Genomic DNA, 20,567 nt, shown 5'->3' on the forward strand with positions numbered 1-20,567 from the left:
TAGAAAAGGGTGCTGGAGTAAGCTGTAGACATGTAGAGGTGAGGAAACGATGATTCTGGAGACACGAGTTCTTGCTTCTGACCTTGGACAGGTTATGTTGACTTTCTGGGCCTCTGTGAACTCACGGTAAAACGGAGTGGGGAAGGGGAGTAGATTATCTTTCAAAGTCTCTCTCAGTCATAAAGGACCCCAAGTCTGTGAGGTCCTTGGAGGAAGAGAATACAACAGAGCAGGTGTGCCTCACACTGCAGCCCAGGGTCTCCTTTCCAGTGCTGGCAGAGGTCAGGACTGTCTCTTCTGGGGCCTGGGGGACCTTCCTATAGTGGCAGCATTACAAAGCAACCAGGAAGACAGCCTCTGGGCTCGGAATGTCCCAGCTCTGCCACTTATTATCCGTATGACTTTGGGCAAATTTTTGAGTCTATCCACCTCTCATTTTCATCATTTGTAAAATCGTAGTAATAATAAGACTTCTCTCCTAGGTTGCTGAGAAGATTAAAGCTAAATGAAATAATGCAAAGCAGAGAGTTAACACAGCACCTGGCATATGGTATATATTTAATGAACAGCTGCAATTGTTCCTGTAGTTCTTATTATGCTTCCTTCCTCTTACCTGGAGGGAACCAGCAGACTCTTGGTTGAACCCAAACTTAGCCCTACCAAACAAAATAATGACAATGAACTAAATTTGCAGAAACAGAAAAGTCTTTTTGCCCACTGGGTCTGTTCTGAAGTTCCGTGAATGATCAACTCGTCCAGTTTTTTATGCCAGTCCTTAAATATTCCCTCTTCCTTCATCCCCGCAAATGCCACCTCTTTGTACCGAACAAATCTCAATTCCAAATACAACAAAGTCTTTTCTTTTTTTTTTAATAGAAAAGTAAAAACATGTTTCAAAATCTACAAGAAGCCCGTATTCAAAGGAGTCATACGTCAGTGAGGTGCCGGACTTTGAATGCTGTGTACAGCTTTGCAGTGGACTCTCTCTGGCCTCCTGGCAGGGCTACGGCTTGCTTCCTGCCTGCTGGAAGCTGAATATGCTACACAGAGCTATGATGGTTTCTACTGAGTGGTGAAATTCACAGAAGTTCCAGGTTCGTCATGTCAGGATCATTCCTTGTGCAAAGTTTGATGTAGATGAAGATAAAGTGGTTTCTTGGTCAATAACTGCAATTTCTTCCTTTTAAAGTCAGTGGGTTTCTTGTATAGTTCTATGACAATTGGCCCAGGTTTGATTTCATCCATCTCCATGAAAGCAAAACATTTGGTGCTGGTAAACCGTTTTTTAGGCTTGTAGTGTTTGAATTCAAAGAAGATAGCTGCACCTTTGGTTAATTTTTCAACATGCTTCTGGAGCTCAATGTCCACATTAAAATGAACATATGTATCTTCTTTTCTTGAAGCCACAGGAGTATCCTGCACAGGAGTTAAATCTATGCCGTTCAGATCCTTTACACTAACTGTAATATAGGGATCGATGCACTGCCCGGCATCTTTCAGACCGATTTTCTCAATTCTGATTGTGAGTAACGTCATTCCTGGTTCTGATGGCAACCTTGGTAATAAAGTACGGGGAACTCTAGCAGGAAAGGAATCAGGAGACCCTGCTCCAGCTCCACCCTCTTCTTCATCTTCTTCAAATTCCAAATGCTCTTCCTCACCAGGTGCTAAAATTCTTCTTAAGGGGACAGGCTGAACATCAAATGGGAACTCTTTATTATATGTAAGAATATTCTTTAAGATTGGTTCTAGCTTCTTCAGGTCCTCCAGTTTAAATTCTTCTTGGGACTGTGTGGACTGTAAAGCTGCACTTTGTAATTCCAAGCATGTTGCAATTTTGCCTATGATCTTCTTTTGTTCTTCTGTGAATTCAGAATTATTGTGCTGAGCCTGGGCCTCTTTTTGTAGATGTCTTGCTAATATCTGATACTCGTCTATCGCCTCCACCAGCTGGCCCCAAGAGTCGAAGTCGGCGCCTCTCCTAAAACTGGCGCCCCAGCGCTGCAGCAGACTCCGGGTCACCTCCGACATGGCCGGTCCCCACCCCGACCCCTCCCGCCCCGACCCCAGCGCGGCCGGGCTCTAGGGCGCCATCCTCCCCGGGCCTGGCCCCGACATCAACAGGGCCAGGAGGAACCGCTACGGCCACCACCGCCACCCGCCGAGGAGCCGCCCAAGCCCATTTGCCGCCACAGCCAAACTTTGCGGCTCCGAGGCGGCCGCCCCGCCGAGGCTCCCTAGTCTTTTCTTTTCTTTTTATTTTTTTAAAGAACAGCTTGAAGCTTGGTTGAAGCAGAAATATTACTCAGTTAGAACTTAGAATTTGCAAGTGTAAATCTCTTCCACAGCCAGGTGTGCGGACCCTACAACATAAGAGTGTTAAGAGGTGCATTTCCATGTTGGAAATATCCTCAGATTAATTTGAAGGCACTCATTAAAAACATACTATTTTTCTACTCTCGGGCACATTTTATTGCTCGGCTCGCCAACTTGATGTTTAAAAGTCAAACTCTTGATTTAAAAAAATGGGAGAAGGAATTAAATATTACCACTTCTAAATTGCTCCCAAATAAATAAGCATATAAAATACTTTTGGCTGCCTTTCTGGAAGATGAAAGGTTTTCTGAGAAAGAGGGCAGGAGTAGAAGACTTGAAGCCAAGAGGTTGCTTCTGCAGCTGGTGAAGTCAAGTTGCCACAGCCACGCGTGGACTGCTGGGATGGAGTAGGTGCCCGAGGTCACCAACTGGGGAGCGGGCAATTTCAGAGAACTATCCAAAATGCTCTCTGAAAAGATCAGAATAGCCCTCCATAAATAAAACTTCATTGACTTATTCAATTTTCTGTGTTTCCATCTGGCACATGTACATCCTCAGCAGTACATTGTGCTGTGCCCAAGAGGCATGGGAGGTCACAGAATAAATACGGCAAATTCTGTAGTACCGGTTAGTCTTGGTACCCCCACCTCCTTTAGAGATTAAAATTAACAGAAGTATAATTTGGAAGCTGTTTTGCAAATGCAGAGGTTAGGATCATAGGCCTTGTGGTTAGCAAAAACTGCACCAAGTCTTGACTCTGGCACTACGAGCTTGAGCAAGTGACTTAACCTCTCTGAATCTCAGTTTCACCATGTGTGGAATGGTGGTAATAATACCTCATGCAGAGGCTGATAATGGAGACTAAATAAAATGAAGTTTAACTCTTAGCACAATTCCTGGTACGTGTAACTGCTCAGTGAGTGGTGACTATTATAAGCTCTTGGTAAGAGCAGAGTTAATTTGGTTTCAAGCAACAGCAATCAACTCAGTCTAGCTCAGAGAAAAGAAGTTTATTGAAGAATATAACAGGCAATCTCAAGACAACCAAAGATGGGAAATACAATCCAGCTGGTTTTGCAAGGACTGATCTGGTAAGTCTAGAACCAGTGACTCCTTCATTATGCTTTTCTCTATATCTTTATTCCATTTGTGTCCTGGGAATATGTGTTAGCTAATTCACCTCTGCCATTTGGGATACTTTGTTGGAAAAATTTGAGAAAGTTTGACTGAATGTACTCCTGATATTGGGGATACAAAAGAAGAGAACTGATGAACTGTCAGAGCAGAAGAACCTCAGATATCATCCAGTCTATGGATAGCCACAGCATAGCACGGGGGTTGCTTCTCACCCCTCTTATGCCCATGGCAGCATCACGAGTCAACCTTGACAGTCTTTTACACTGAGTTCAGAGTTGGCCTCATAATCCTTCTTAGCATTGCACTTCCAGACAGCCATTAGCAAATGAATGGAGGAAGCTCATGAAATAAAATTCATCTGCCGTTCTTTATTCAACCACTTTGTTACAGATGAAGAATGGAGGTTCAGAGAGGGAAAGTAACCAGGCCAAGGTCACATCACTGAGCTAGAATTAGAACCACACATTCTTTAGTGGACAGGGTAAAACTATCCCACAAGAGAATCAGAATGCAGTGAAGTGCTAAGCCAGTGGGAGCTGGAAGACTCTGGGAAGGCTTTATAGCAGGGATTGGAACTATCTGGACCTGAGAAGATGTGGACAGGTGAAGAAAAGAGAGATCAGCATTTATAACGATGTACAGATTTTCAAAGTTGGGGAGAGGACTAGGATATCTGGTCTGTGAGGCAAGATTCTTCCATAAGTTGCCCTCCTGTCCTGATAGTTGCCATAGGAGTCATCACCATCATACCTGTCTCTGCTTAGAGGCAAGAAATGCCGTCTAATGCAGCGGTCTATTGATGGTCATCCTGATGACAACTGGCTTGCCTTTTTATCGCTGATTAGACTAATGATGTTGACATCACACAGGAGACCAACTGGTGCACTTAGAACAATGTTTTTCATTTTTTTTAGCACCTTTTTGCTACAAGCAGGTATAATACCAAGAGGAAGGCAGAGCTCCTTCTGCTTTTGGTGGATCACTTCAGAAAGAGGCACACGTACCTCTCTTCTCTCTTTAGTTGGGACCAAGGCGACAGGTTTTGTTTTCTTGTCATCTCCATTTCTAAAAGGCTGCATATTTTAGAAATTCTTCACTATTGCAGGTCTTCAGGCAGAGCCTGTTATTCAGGATTTTCAGAGACAATTTCTGCTCTGGATTGGACACCTGGGTGAGAAGATCACTGGGAGATGCTTTGGAGTAAAGCCCAGTTGAATTCCAAGTCCAGCCTCACCACTTACTAGCTGTGTAACCTCGAGCAGATTACTTAACCACTCTGTGCCTCAAGCTCTTCCTCTGTACAATGTGGATGATATGAGCACAGATCATAGAGGGTTGTTTGAGGGTTTAGTTAAAAAACATATGGAATATTCAGCAAAGTGCCCCAATAAGTGATGGCTATTAGGTATTTTATAATTAATTTATAAATAGAATGTTCTCTTGACTCTTTAAGATTCTGTGATTTACTACAACAAAATGCTTGATGAATCTCATTTAAGGATTTCTGAGAAGGGGCAACACTAGGTAATTTTCATTTTTAGCATAGTATTCTTCATTCCCAAAAGGGGGAATGGTGGAATTTGGTGAGCCTGCGTTGGGTGGCAGAGGAAGGAAGGAATCTGAAAAGGGAATGTTAGATCTGGAAGGACATTTCAAGGCCAGATAGCTCTAGTTCAGCTCTTCCGTGCTACAGATGAAGAGATCTAAGCCCAGAGAGATATGTGACTTGCCCAAAGTCACACAGCAGGTTTGTTACAGAGGAAACGAAATGAAGCAGATGAGAAGCCAAAGGCTGCCTGCACTGGAAAATATGATGTCTTTTATTTTTTTTACTGCCTATTAGTTAGTTCAGGCTCTGGTGGGAGGAGAGAGGATCAGAGTGGGTTGAATTCACATTTGGACTCTGCCAATTTGTAGCTATTTGACCTTGCAGCTGTCTCTGAGCCTCAGTTCTTTCATTGGCAAACAGAATAATTCACCATTATTCATCACTATATCATAGCCTTGTAAGGTTGTCGGTGAGTTAAATGAGACGATACATGTAAGATGGCTTGGGACAGTGCCCAAGACATAGTGAGCACTCAATAAACATCAGCAATGATGATAGTGATGACATTGAGAGCATCTAGAAAGTTAGATCCGAGTGAGTCAAAAGGAAACCACAGGCAGTGGATCCAGGTGGAAGTTGCTATTATTAGCCCCTCTCCTGTTTCCCTCTTTGGCGTGGTGTCCATGGGGTATAGGTTTGGCAGAAAACGCTGTGCATGTCTTCTGTGTGGCTGGTTACTTCCTCTACAGCTGGGATGGAGGAAAGAGAGGAGGCTGGGAGACTGGGCTGGGTGGCTATACTTTTAACTTTGTAAAACTGCAGCCAGGATGAATGGATAAAGAAGTTATGGTATATAAATACAATGGAATGCTATTCAGCCATAAAAAGGAGAAAAAAATCCTGCCATTTGCGACAACATGGATAAACCTTGAGGGTATTATGCAAAGTGAAATAGGCCAGACAGATAAAGACAAATACTGTATGATTTTACTTATATGTGGAATCTAACAATACCCCCAAGCCCCCACAAACTCATAGAAAAAGAGATCAGATTTGTGGTTGCCAGAGGTAGGGAGTAGGGGGAGGGGAAATTGAATAAAGGTGATCAGAAGGAACAAACCCCCAGTTATGAGATAAATAGGAACAGGGGATGTAACATACAACATGATGACTATAGTTAACACTGCTGTATGATATCTGTAAAAGTTGTTAAGAGAGTGAATCCTAAGAGTTCTCATCACAAGGAAAAAAAGTACTGTTTTCTTTTTTGTATCTATATGAGATGATGGACGTTAACTAAACTTATTGTGGTAATTTATGGTATATGTAAGTCAAATTATTATGCTGCACACCTTAAACTTATACAGTGTTGTATGTCAATTCTATCTAAATAAAACTGGAAAAAATTGATAAATTAGCTAATGACCCCACCCCCCCAAACACACACCAAAAACCCCCCAAAAAACTGCAGCCTGGTAGGCTACAGTGGAGTAGAGTTCTGGTAGTAAGGGTTGGGATGTAGTGGGGAGAGGGTACGGGGTTAAAGAAGTATTAAAAAACCAGGGTTCTAATCCTTCTGACTTTCACTTGGGCTGGTTGCTTCTCCTCTTTGAGTTTCTGTTCCCTACTCTGTGAAAAGGATGTTCATGCAATTCATTTGGCAGCTGCTGACTGGGCTCTTGCCTCTGTGCTGGGCGCTGGCCGAGGAGTGGAGATACAGTGCACATCCTGGTTCTCCTTCCGTGTCCAGCAGAACCGTCTCTCCTGTGCTTACCGACCTGAGAAGACCAGATGCTCACAGAAATCAAAAGGATTAGCAGTTTAAATTATAATTACAAATATAATCACAATTTCAAATTGTGTTCTACAAGGAACAACAACAACAATAAAAAAGATAATCCTGGCATAAAATAGACACCTAACAAATACTTATTAGATAGATAGATGAGAGTATGTGAATAGACCAAGTGCTGAATGTGTAAAAAGTACTTAAGATCAACTCTAATTACCTTAGTTTTCTAGATGTATCAAGATGGCGCCCCCTTGGGGAGAGGAGCAGTGAAGTAGGAAGTAGGTTACAGACGATATTAGAGGAAGTGGCAAGATGCCCAAGATAAATTTTACTTTCTTCACCTGCGTGTTCAGGGCCGTGTCAGCCCCAGTGAGGTACATATTATTTTCCAATTTTACAACCCATCATTCTTCTTTTTTTCTTTTCTTGTCTGGCTTTCCATTCTTTGGTGTTCAGTAAAACCCTTCTGGCACTTGCTCTCACGGGAACATTGGCTGTTAGTCAAATCCTTCTTCCCTTCAGGGAAACAAAAGCAAATCAATATATGATATTAAACAACCTGGAAGACCCTAGTGATTTAACACTTCCCATAAATGTCAGCCAGCCCTGCAGCTGTGGATGGTCTCACTCTTCACATCTGTCATTTCTGCTCTCCTCTCTCAGCTGCGCCTTGACGTCTCCCTTGGAGTGGCTTAGAGAGGCAAGGAAAAAACAAGCTTGGAACCTCTTCCTAAGAGGAAGAGTGGTCTTCATCACTGAAGGCAATCAAAGACTGGCCCAAAGACCTCCCTGAGTGGGACAGTGTATCATTTAGGATTCTTTCAATTATAAGTGACAGAAAACTCATCTCAAGTAGCTAAAAAATAAAATTTAATGGTTCAGGGCACTTAAAGTCCAGGAATAGGGAGGGCTTCAGGGATGGTTTGAAACTGGGGTTCAAATGATGTCATTGGGAACCAATTTATTTCTCTCCATCTCTTGGCTCCACTTTCTGCTGCTTAAGCTTGCATTTCAGGTTCTAAGATGAGAGCAGAAACCCAAGACCTACCGTCTTCTCAGCTTTATATCCAGCAGGGAAGAGTATTTACTTCCACTCCAGCATTCCCAGCAAAAGGCAGTTTCTTTCATTGGCTCTTCTGGGACACATGTCTACTCCTGAACCAATTGCTACGTCAAGGGGGAATAAGGTGGTCTGAGTGGGTTAGGGTATGGGTTCTATGACACACACATGGAGTTGGGGGTGAAACTCTCTCCAAAGCCTATTGACTGAGAATGGTGGAGAATATGGTTTTGAGAAGGGAAATCAGGGCACACGTCCCACAAGAATGGGGAACCGATGGAGGACATCACAAGTCACAGATGGCTGTGACCCATTCTGCTGCTTTCTAGGGCCTATGTTCAGGCAGATTATCTAGTGATAATCAAGTTATGTTGTGTGTATGACTCAAGGTTGTAAACCCTCATTGGTGATATTTGTCATTGATAAAAGCTAGGACACTTTTATCCTAGAACCTGGTGATCAAGTGGATCAACCTGGCCCAGAGAGGGGAAAGCTTGTCCAAGCTCAGCCAGCTTGTAAACGGTATAGCTGGAGTGAGAATGGTGCCTTCTGTGCTCTTCTCTCTTCCTCATGCCTGTGTTTCCCCATCTCCCCAGCCTACTTCTGGAAGAGCTGTTTGCCTGGCTGAGTCCTGCTGCAACTGGGATAGCTGCCTACTTTGTCAAGTGGGTGATTAATGGCAATACTGGGTCCACAGAAAGGGTGTGACAAGCATTGGAATCAATTGCATCCTTTTAGCACCTGCTGCTTGAAAGCCAGGGGAGGTGGTGAAATGAAGAACATGGAGAGAAGTGGTATTAGTTTGAGGAAAGGAGCGCAGGTGATTCTTTTTTCCTTCTTCTTTGTTTACTCCATCTGTCTACCTTGCTCAGAAACAGCCTTATGGAGTGTAGAAAGAGACAGTATAGAGGAGAGAAATGAGCACTGGCTTGGAGTCTAGAGATCTGAGTCCTTATCCCTAATCTGCTCTGTGACCCTAGGTAGCTCCAGCCTCCTCTCTGGGCCTCTGTTTCCCCATTTGGTAAAATGAGGCAGTTGGATGATAGAGATCATCCATGGCTGAATATTCTCTCATACCATTTGGAATGGTCAGCTATATGAACAGGGCTTGGCCCTTTTATGCCTTGTCACTGTTGAATCCCACAGAGCCTAGGGCCCAGAGCCTGCAGACGACAACTGCAGAGGTGCCATCTTCCCTTGGAGGTGTGCAAAGTGGCAGCCTCTGAGTCCCTGGCAGGTAGCAGGTACTTAGTAAATATTTGTAGAATGACTGAATATGATTTCAGCAGATGCCCAGCAGGACCCAACAAGAATCATCCCACCATTATAATGTTACTTCTTTAAGTCTTGAAAGCCCTTCCCACTTGGGTCTTCTTTTGAAATGCAAACTGTGTCAGGATTGTTTGCATTTTAAGCTCTAAGTAAATAGCATCTTTTGATTGAAAGAAAGCAGGGGACCCAGATTAGGAACGTGAGGGTAGGGTCTGGGGAGAAATGGCTGAGAAGAGGATTCTCAAGGCCAGAAGGCTGGGTATAGTGTGGAAGTTGGGTCTCCTAGCAATTAAAAAATTAGGAAATCTTTCAAGCATCCAAAATAAACGGACACTATAATGACCACCCATGTATTTACCAGCTAGTTTGGGAAACAAAATATTACAAATAAAATATAAGCCTCTTATGTGGCCTTTCCCCATTCTCTTCCATACCCAGAGCTAACCATGATGATGACTGAAGTGTTTATTTCCATAATGCCTCTATATTCCCTATGTTTACATGTATGCATAAACAAAACATAAAAGTTTGCATATTGTATAACTTTATAGAAATGGAATCATGCTGTATGTATCATTCTGCAATTTGCCTTTTCCCTTTAATATTGTTCTGATGTTTATCCATATTGATAGATGTAGTTGTAGTTGATTCATTTTAAACGCTGTATAGTAATCCCTTGTATGACAATAATATACAGTCTACTTTTCCATGCTCCTGTTGATGGATGTTTAGGTTGCTTCTATGTTTTTGCTATAACCAACAGTCTGTGATAAACTTCCATGTAAGTACCTCCTTGTTACACGTGCATAGGTTTTTCTGGGGCACATGCCTAGGAATACGGTATAGTCATATCTTCAATGTTATTAAATGTTGAGACAAGTCTCCAAAGGGTTGGTAGCAATTTGGACGCTCCACTCTGCCCCCCAAGCAGTGTGTGAGAGCTCATTCCCAAGTGATGTTGACCAGTCCCGTGAAATACCTAGTCCTACTTCACGCTGTGACAAAAACCTGTACATGTATTCAAACACCAAAGTCCTCCTGATACAGATTGTCTAAAAGGAAGGGAGGTGAAAGGAACAATCTTTGGGGATATTTAATTTGATTTAGACTCAAATATAGATTTTTTGGGAGACAGTATTATGCAGACTTTGGAATCTGATGGATTTGAACCCTAGCCCTGCCATTAACTAGTTGTATGGCTTTACACAATGTAGTTTGTCCCTCTTGCCTCAGTTTTTTCTCTGTCAAATGGGGATGGTAATGGTACTCACCTCATGGGGTGAAGGATCAGATGAGCTAATACTTGTAACACATGCAGTACAGGGTGTAGCCTAGTTCTCAGTAGGTGGTCAACATGTGATAGCTATTGGCATTAGTACAGGTCACATCGCCCAGTCATTACCATTGTTTTCATCCTTGAGAATTCCTTTCTTAGCCAGGAAGCTCACGTTTTGAAATATTTTTTTCATACTGAACAAACTGCATAAATTAAGCAGCATTTAATTCTTTATTTTATTTTTAACAATCAAGGCCATATGTGACTGCTAACCAGCTTCTGACTAGCAGAAGGGAACAATGTTGACACACTGATTGTATAATTCTAGCCAAAAACAAGGAAACTTAGATTTTAGTTAGCCAGTGTGTCTTCATCACATGTAAATATGCAACTTCCATCAGGTTTTCAGAAATATTGTCTCTAACTAGTGACTACCTGTGATGACCTCTAGGTTATGACCCCTGATCTAGCCCTACCTCTGTGTTTTAGAGATGGGAAAACAGAGGCCCGAAGAAGAGCAAGAAACTTCTAATTGTTCATGGAGACACCGTCACTTACTTAACGGCCAAGTCTCATCTTGGTTCACATATATGACTAATTGGAAGAGGAGTGTCTGGTTATCTATTGCTGCATAACAAGCTTCCCCAAAGTTCAGTGGCTTAAAACCACAATTTATCATCTGTCACATTTCTGTGGGTTGAATGGGCTCAGCTGGGTGGTTCTCACTTGGGGTTGCTTATATGGTTGCAGTCAGATGGTGGCTGGGGCTGCAGGCATCTAAAGGCTCGAGTGGACCGGATATCCAAGATGGCCCTCTCACGTGGTTGGCAGTTGAGGTTGGCTGTCAACCAGAGTGCCTGCACGTGGTCTCTCCATGTGGCTTGGATATCTCACAGCATGGTGGCTGGGTTCTGAAAGGCAGCATCTCAAGGGTGAGTGTTCCAAAAGGAAGAAAACAGAAGCTGCCAGACCAGTTAGGGGCTGAGCCCACTTCACTTCACTTCTGCCATATTCTACTGGTCCATGCAGTCCCAGGCCCACTAAGATTCAAGGAGATCAAGTAGATTCCACTTCTTGGGGGATGGGGGGGGTCAAAGTCGCATTGCAGAAGAGCATGTGAGATGGGAGATATTGAAGTTATCTTTGGAAAGGGGTAAAAACTTCTGTCATGGTGTGTTTTTTTTTCCTTCCTCTCAAGGATCTGTGAACATCTGTGGTCACCTGCTGAGGAAAGTAAATGAAATTGCTGTCTTTCCAGTTGAAAGAATTCCAGTTGAAAGAATCATAGAAAGGGTGAAAAACTCCCCACTCCCTGGCAGAGCAAGGATATTAAATATTTTTAAAAAAATACCTTACTGGAGCAACCACGTGCATACTAACAAGAATGAAATTATTTTTTTAACTCGTTTTTGGAAAATGTTCATAATAAAACATCCTGTTCTTGAATTATTAAAAACAATGTTGAGTAAAGAATTGCTTAATTTAGTAAATAATTTTAAAACAAGCCATTATTTTCTCCAAACTTAAGTTTGCTGAAAGCACTCCAAGAATTTTATTACCAGCATGACTGCATAATGTAATTGTGTAATTAGTAATACATCTGACACTGTTGGAGAGATTTAGTTTTAGTTAGGGCAAGAACAAAATGTAGTACTGTATTATTATTTAGACTGCATGAGGGACACTGCCCTCTTTTGCTGGTTGATTTTTTTTTTTTTCCTGCAACAATATTGTATGGCTGAAGTCACAGAGTAAGAACCAACATTTATCGATATTGGGTCTGTAGATAGAACATGTGGTTTGAAACTGGAGCGACCTAGGTTTGAATCCTGGTGCTGCCTCTTGCTACTTATGTTTTCCTTGGGCAAGTTACATAATCAAAATCTCAAATTCTTTATCTATAAAATTGGAATAAGAATGTCTATTTCATAAGATTGCTTTGACTTTTTTTTTTTTTTTTTTTTTGGTGAGGAAGATCAGCCCTGAGCTAACATCCATGCTAATCCTCTTTTTTTTTTTTTCTGAGGAGGACCAGCTCTGAGCTAACATCTTTTGCCAATCCTCCTCCTCTTTTTTCCCCAAAGCCCCAGTAGATAGTTGTATATCATAGTTGCACATTCTTCTGGTTGCTGTATGTGGGACACGGCCTCAACATAGCTGGACAAGTGGTGCATCAGTGCACACCCGGGATCCGAACCTGGGCCGCCAGTAGCGGAGTGTGTGCACTTAACTGCTACGCCATGGGGCCAGCCCCTGCTTTGACTCTTAAGTGGGATAATGTACATAGAAGGTCCGGGATGCGGCATTGGGTTAGGTTCCTTTGCCTTCCTTCCTGATTCTGTTTGAGTGCTTGATTTTGGGAGTGGTGGGCTTGGACGGTAAGTTTAAGATCCATCTTAGGAGTGTTTTCTGGGTGGAGGCCAGGGTTGATGAGTGAGCTAGATTGTCAATTTTTCACATAGATACATCAAGGAATGTTCAAGGAATCTACAACCTACATGCTTAGAGTGGCTGGAATTAACAGTTATAAGCCACATTTTAAATTGATGAACTTTTCTTATATTATTTGGTTTTGAGGGACCAATGTGGATTTAGGGAGAGGAGCTGGGAAGCCATTGCTGTAATCTGAAGGAGTGGTGACTTGAGATGATGGATGAGGTGGTGTTTTGTCAGAATCTCGGATTATAGTCCCGTGTGGTAGGCAGAATTCTAAAATGACCCTCACTCTTGTATAATCTCTTTCCTGTGAGTGTGGGCAAAACCTGTGAATATGATGGCCTATCACTCTCATGATTATGTTATGTTATATGGAAAAAGGGATTTTGCAGATGTAATTAAGGTTACTAATGAGTTGACTTTGAGTTAATCAAAAGGATGGGCCTCATCTAACCATATGAGTCCTTTGAGGTCAGAGATGGAGCAAGTAGGATAGTAAAAGCATGAGGAAGATTCAGTGTGAGGAAGATTCTCCATTGTTGGCTTCAGAGATGGAGAGGGCCACATGGCCAGGACAGGAGACAGCCTCTAGGAGCTGAGAGTAACCTCTCGTCAACAGATAGCAAGAAATGAGGACCTCAGTCCTACAACCTCAAGGAACTGAGTTCTGCCTACAACCATGTGAGCTTGAAAGGGGACCCCGCGGCTATAGAAAGGATGGCAGCCCAGCCAACACCTTAATCTCAGTCTGATGAAACCATGAGCAGAGAGCTCAGCCTTGATGTGCCCAGACTTTTTACCTACAGAAACTGTGAGATGATACATTTGTGTTGTTTTAAGCCACTAAGTTTGTGGTAATTTGTTATGCAGCACCATAAAACTAATATGCCCAGTAATTCTCATTGTGAGATTGAAGTTGTATTCTTTCCTTACCGTAGTTGTCAGTTTCCTTGCCTTTAAGTAAGAGCATTTTCTAGTTAGAACACCGGTGCTCATATTAATTGTGCACCAAAACGACTTAGATTATGAGGGGCAGCTTAAAATGTAGATTAGACCTTTCTCCTGATCTCCTGAATCAGATGATCTGGGAGTGAGGGGAGGGGCTGCATTGTTAACAGGCTTTCCCAGGGGTTTCTGATGTTTGTGCTGGATCGCTCTGGGCAGGAAATCGGCCTTTAGCCTGGAATGGTAACTTCTCCGGTCTCTTCTGGCACTGACAGGTAAAGGTGACAGAAGTCCTCTTTTCTTTGTTATAGTCACGGTCATAGCCATGTAGACGCAGGGATCACTAGGTGTAAGGCGCCGCGTGCGGGCTCTATTTACGTTCTCTCATTTAAGCCTTGTGATGAGTTATAAGGTAGGCCCAATTATTAGCCAAACTTCTCTGCAGCTTGAGGAGGCAGAGCCTAGGTTACACAGTATAGAAGAGAACTGGAATTTGAACGCTTATCTCTGTCATTCCCAGTTGGGGTCTTGTCGACTAAGCATATCGTCTGCCATGAAACAAAGTGTCTATTCACTTCTGCGTCTGTAGCACCAAACGCACCGTCTGGCACATGGTAGATGAATAAGAAACATATTTTGGTGATTAAATTGTTCTCTGAGTCCCCCAGCCCCCCAGCCAGTGCAGGCAGTTTCTGTGACAAAGGAGGAGGAGGAAGCTAGCGAGGGCCTTTTCCGTGGCAGGGCTTCTTGGCTACCCCCATTCCTCTTTGCTGCTTTTTGCCTCATTCTCTTCCTATTGAAAGGCCAAAACTGCTAAGGCTCACCCCTCAAGAAGGCTCTGCTTTGGCTCAGAGAGTATTGCTGAATAGGTCTCAGCTGAGTACGGCACGCAGCATCCAGGTGAGCAGCGGTAGGCATTCAGAGCTGGGGCCCAAGCCCGGAACTGAGTAGATACGTGGGTTCTGCCTGGCTCGCCACAGCTGCCCCGTCACATGGGATGAGCTAACAGCAGTCACTCCCATGCCACGGGACCCTGCTCCCCTGGCTGTAGCTGATTAATCCAGGGCAAGACACTGAGCATTGGAAGCTTGGAATGGAAAGACTCTGATCTGGAGGTCCCTGGAGCCGAGTTCCCATGATGTCAGCGCTCTGGTAAGAAGGCGCACACCCCCGCGCCTGCTGCCCAGGCGTCTGGAGCCAACCTGCCTCCTGCCTTTCTTGATATTCCAATATCTTTCCACTAAATTCCCTTTGTGATCGAAGGCAGACAAAGTCAGATTCTGCTGCTGGTAAACAAAAGAACCTCTGTTAATGGAGGAGCAGAGACTTTCAGAGCTGGAAGGGGCCTGAAACATCCCCTGCCTCCCTGTGCAGTCTGGCTGAGCGTGGCAGAGCCCTTTTGCCCTATGGGGTCCTTCGTGCCCCTCAGAGTGTCCCATTTGTCTAGATTCACTCAGGCCCTTCCTGCCATCTGTGGTAACAACTCCCTTCCCCTACCCCCCAACTTTGGAGATGCCATACAAGCCCTATCTTCTCTGTGTGAAAGGCTTGAAAAGTTGTGCCATAAATATTTAAAATATCTTTCCTCTCCTACTCCACCCCTCGACAAGGGTGTTCTTTGGGTAAGATAAATCTATTTTCTGTATGAGTTCTTGCAAATTCCAACATCATGGCCTCATAATAATAGCTAACATTTTTGTGCTAACACTTAGAAGCCAGGCTTACCAATATGTGTTAAGTGCTTCATGAAGTTTGACTTGTTTAACTTAATCCTCTTGAAAAACTCATTGAGGTGTAGTAATTATTACTCCATGATTCACAAGTGAAGAAACTGAAGGTTCGAAATGCTCTAGATGAATGAGATTAAATTTGAGAGCTGTGTCCAAATAGTGACAGCAGGATCAAATTGTGAAGCATCTCTGTTTCCCCCTTCTACCACTATCTCTGTGCCAGTTATTTTGCATATTTAAACAAAAATGAATGACAGTGCTGGGAGATTCAGGGTAATGTGAGTGCCACCAGAAAGTTGGACACAAAGGGAGGGAATTTATCTGGTTGTGGTGAAGAGTTAGGGAACACTCTCTTGAGAAGTGGCACCTGGGAAGTGTGGTAGATTGTGTTTTCCAAAGCAGACTGCAATAATTTTCCCATCCTACACGTTTTTTCTAGAATCCTAACATTCCCCATCAAGAGGTACAGTTCATGTCCCCTCGCCTGAACTTGGGTGGGTCTTTGTGACTGCCTGGACAAACGGAGAACAGAGGAAGTGATGCTATGTAACTTCTGAGGCTAAGTCATAAAAATGCCATGCAACCATATGCTCTTAAGATGCTCACTCTTGCAACCCAGTCACCATGCTTCAAGGAAGCCCAATCCACTCATGGGGAGGAACTGAGTCCCACAGCCCTGGCTGAGCTCCCAGCCAATGGCCAGCACCAATTTTGTAGCAATGTGAATGAGCCATCTTGAAAATAGATCCTCTAGTCCCCTCTCGAGCTACTCCAGCTGATGTCACATGAAGTAGAGCTGAGCCATCTCCCCAGGTCTTGTCTAAATTATAAATTCATGGGCAAAATAAATGACTATTGTTGTTTTAGACTAAGTTTTGGAGTGATTTGTTAAACAGCAATAGATTAATGATACAAAAGAGGCTTTGAAAGATGAACATCTTTCCAAACAAGGTTATGAAGGCCCTATGCTGATTATTGACAGCTGGTGGTGGTGGTAGTAGTAATAAATATAATAATAATAATAATAATGACATCACTATTAGTAATGGTAGCAGTAGCTAAGTTCAACTAAGTTTTTTTCTGTTATGCTCATGCTAAGTGGTTTACACTTCATCTCATTTAACTCTAATGATGATTCAATGAGGAAGGTACTATCACCCTCATTTTACAGATGAGGAATCTGGGGATTAGAGAATTTGAGTTTTCTTTAAGGTCACATGTCTTCTAAGAGGTGCTACTGGAAGATTCATTCCCTTATCCAGGCAGGGCTCATCTAGCCCTTTCAAGGAAAACAATGTTTTTAATCAGATTCACACTAAAGTGAGAATGTCTGGTAGCTACAACACGCATTCTTTCACCAATCTGTTTATGTTGTCAAAGTGGATGCCCATTAATCAAAGTGAAGCGCTCCTCTGTAGAGCATTTCTGTGGGGCTATCTGGAGGCAGAGGACCTCTTCCTAGCACTTGTCAAGTGACTGTGTGTCTTAGATGGAAGGGCAAACATCCAGCTGATGTGGTTCTGACAGCTCACAATTGTGTCCCCTTTTGGCAGTTTGGAAAGCAGGCTGATGTATGTCCTCACCTCTGAGCTCTGCCCCATCCCGGGCGGCAAGGCGGTTGTGATATCACTCCTGTTTTACCCATAAGGAACCACAACTTGGAGAAGCTCAAAGCTTGCCCAGGATCACACAGAAGAACCAAGACTCAAATGTGGATCTTCTCACTTCAAAAGGGTCCAGTCTGCACGATGACTCTTGCTGTATCCCCTCCACTGCATGAACAATTCAGGGAGGTGGATGATACAAGACAGCAGCTGGCAGAAGGAAAGCAGGGATCTGAACACTGAGGAGAATCCTAAACAGTGGAGAGAAGGAAGCGAACATTAAAAAACTCATGGATAGAAAAAGAAAAAAGAGGGAAAGGAAATAAAGCTACTTGGAAGTGCTCATTGAGTTGATGTAGTGGATAATTTAATAAGCCGTCTGTTCTGAGCTGTCTTGCTTCCCTGCTCTCAGCAGGGGCCGTATTGCAGCTCCTACACGGTAATTATAAAGAATGATCTCCCCCTGTCTTGGATCTTATAGTGTGCTTTTTGGGAGCTCAGTTGCTAAGCTGTTTTTCTTGGGAGGCAGAGTTTGGAGTGTGTGTGAGTGTGTAAGTGTAACTGAGAGCTTGTGTATTTATGTGTTTTGCAGGGGTAAGGGACAGCCTGGGATTGGTCCTTAGAATCTCTTTGCCCTTGTAGCAACGTTTCTTTCTGCTGCTTCTTGGGACTTGGAAGCCAGAGTAACTTTCCTGCCTTCAACCTTATCGAATCTTACCCAGTCTGTGGCCTCAGGACTCGGATCCCTGCTAAGTGTTAATAAATTCATCAGACAAACGAATCCTTCCTTAGCTAATATGGTTCCCACTCAGTTAAGAACATTCACTCCTTCAACAAAAAATTACTGAAAACCTGTAAGCGCCAGGCTCTGTTCTGAGACCATCAAAGCTCTCATGGAACCTGTGTTTTAGTAAAGAAGATGGGTAGGAATCAAAAAGCAAATAAATACAAATTTCAGAGACTGATGAGAATAATACGATGGCATGTGTTTTGTTTGGGTGATCCGGGGATCAGCTCAGAGGAGATGACATTTGAGCTGAGACCTGAATGATGAGAAGGAGCCAGCTGTGGGAAGGCTGGGGGAGGCATGCTCCAGGAAGGGAGAACTGGGAATGCAGAGGCTCTGAGGTGAGGAACTGGCTTGGTGCATTGAAGGGACAGGAAAAGTTTGCAGAGGACAGTGGTCAGGATGAGGCTGAGAGCAGCAGAAGTCAAATAATTCAGGACTTTGAAGGCCAGGGCAACCAACTGGACGACGTGATCTGATTCATATTTTTTTCTGATACCCAGTCTCTGAATATTAGAGTTGGAGGGTGCTTTAGAATTCAGAGGTGATTTTCCCAAGGGTCCAGGGCTGGCTAGTGACAAAGCCAGGACAAGCAATTCTCTGGTTTAAACAGTCTCCATTGTACTTCTTGTAATTTTCAGGGCTTCTGCAGGCACTTTTGAAATTGAATGTATGGGGAAGATTGGGGAGGTGTTGAGTCAAGTGTTCTTTTTTTTGTTTGTTTTTATTGAGGTATAATTGACACATAACATTGTGTAAGTTTAAGGTGCATTTATATATTGCAATATGATTACCACTGTAGCTTTAGCTAGCACCTCTATCACATCACGTAATTATTTCTTTTTTGTGGTGAGAACATTTAAGATCTAGTTTCCTAGCAACTTTGAGGTATATAATACAGTATTGTTGACTGTAGTCACTAGGGTGTACCTTGGATCCCCAGAACTTATTCATCTTCTAATTGGAAGTTTGTACCCTTTGACCAACATCTCCTCAACTCTCCCACCCCCCAGTCCCTGGTAACCACCATGCAACTCTGTTTCTACGAGTTCAGCTCTTTTAGATTCCACGTGTAAATAATATGGTATAGTATTTGTCTTTCTTTGTCTGACTGACTGCATTTAGCATAATGCCCTCAAGCTCCATCCACGTTGGTACAAGTAGTAGCACGATTTCCTTCTTTCTCATGGCTGAATAATATTTCATCGGATATTGAAATTGGAATAATATTTCATGTGATATATATATCACATCTTTATCAATTCATTTGTTGACAGTCACTTAGGTTGTTTCCATATCTTGGCTATTGCGAATAATGCTGCAACAAACATGGGAGTGCAGGTATCTTTTCAACATCCTGTTTTAATTTCTTTTGGGTATATACCTAGAAGAGAGATTGCTGAATTATTGCTAGCGCTATTTATAATTTTTTGAGGAACATCCATAGTGTTTTGCATAGTGGCTACAACATTTTACATTTCACCAACAGTGTACAAGGGTTCAACTTCTCCACATCCTCACCAACATTTTTTATTTTTATTTTTTTGATGATAGCCATCCTAACAGGTGAGATGAGATATCTCCTGGTGGTTTTGATTTGCATTTCCCTGATGATTAGTGATGTTGAGGCTTTATTCTACTTATATAGTATGTTACATTGATTGACTTTCAGATGCTAGACCAAGCTTACATTCCTGGATAAATCCCACTTGGTTATAGTGAATAATACTTTTTATATGTTCCTAGATTCAGTTTACTAGTATTTTGTTGAGGATCTTCATGTCTTTATTCATAAGGGAAATTGGTCTGTGGTTTTCTTGTGAAGTTTTTGCCTGGTTTGACTTCAGGGGCCTCATAGAATGAGTTGGGAACTGTTCTCTTCTATTTTTGGAAGAGACTGTGTAGAATTGATATTCTTTAAATATTTTTTTAGAATTCTTCCCTGCAGGCAGCTGATGGCAGCATTTTCCTTCAGGGAGTGGGCCTGCCAGAGGCAGAGAGAGTGTGATGTGATGTGTGTGTGTGGATGCCTATGCACACATAATAGGTATGTGAAGAGAGAGCAGCTGTATGTAGAAAGTCTCTGAGGTGGGAACTGCCTTGGGGTATTTGAGGAACAGAGAAAGGTCACTCTGGATGGGGCAGACTGGACTGAGATGAAGTAGGCAGGGGAGGTGGGGGAGAGGCGCTGCTCCCATGGGCTCCAGGGCCAGGGGGTGCTGGACAGAGCCTGTCTGTCTGTCAGCATGAGAACAGTTGCCTCTGTTGCCCTTGCCTTCTTGGGTCCCTCCCACCTCCGGGGCTCTGAAACGCTCTGCAGTGACTGAGTAAGTCTTGGATAACAGATGCGGACGTCAGACCTGGAAAGCCAATCAGGCACATCCTTTCATTTTACAGAAGAAGATTGAGGCCTAGAGAGGTTGAGTGAGTTGCTCAAAATCACATAGGAAGTTGGTGATGGAGTCTTGCCTCTTAGACCACAGCTCTTTCCACCAGTGGAAATTTTATTTTTCATTTCTTTCTCTTTTCTTTCCTTAGAAAATATACTTTCTACAGAGTGGGTACTGCAGTAAACACTTGCCACTCATTACATCCAGTATCTCTATGAAAGAGGCAGGTACTGCAATTATCCGTACTTGGCAGATAAGAAGTTGAGACCCAGA

The 20,567-nt window shown here is 43.1% G+C and overlaps 1 long non-coding RNA gene and 1 pseudogene across 2 annotated transcripts in view; one reads left to right on the top strand and one right to left on the bottom strand.

The window, feature by feature from the left end:
* LOC147917215 (uncharacterized) overlaps positions 1–20,567 on the top strand; it is a 192,995-nt gene that overhangs the window by 12,122 nt on the left and 160,306 nt on the right. The gene's annotated exons all lie outside the window — the stretch shown is intronic.
* Positions 912–2,046, bottom strand: LOC101393300 (axin interactor, dorsalization-associated protein pseudogene; annotated as a pseudogene).

Source organism: Ceratotherium simum, chromosome 4 (genome assembly GCF_057802395.1).
Source record: "Ceratotherium simum simum isolate JZ-2026a chromosome 4, ASM5780239v1, whole genome shotgun sequence".
Classification (NCBI taxonomy): Eukaryota; Metazoa; Chordata; class Mammalia; order Perissodactyla; family Rhinocerotidae; genus Ceratotherium; species Ceratotherium simum.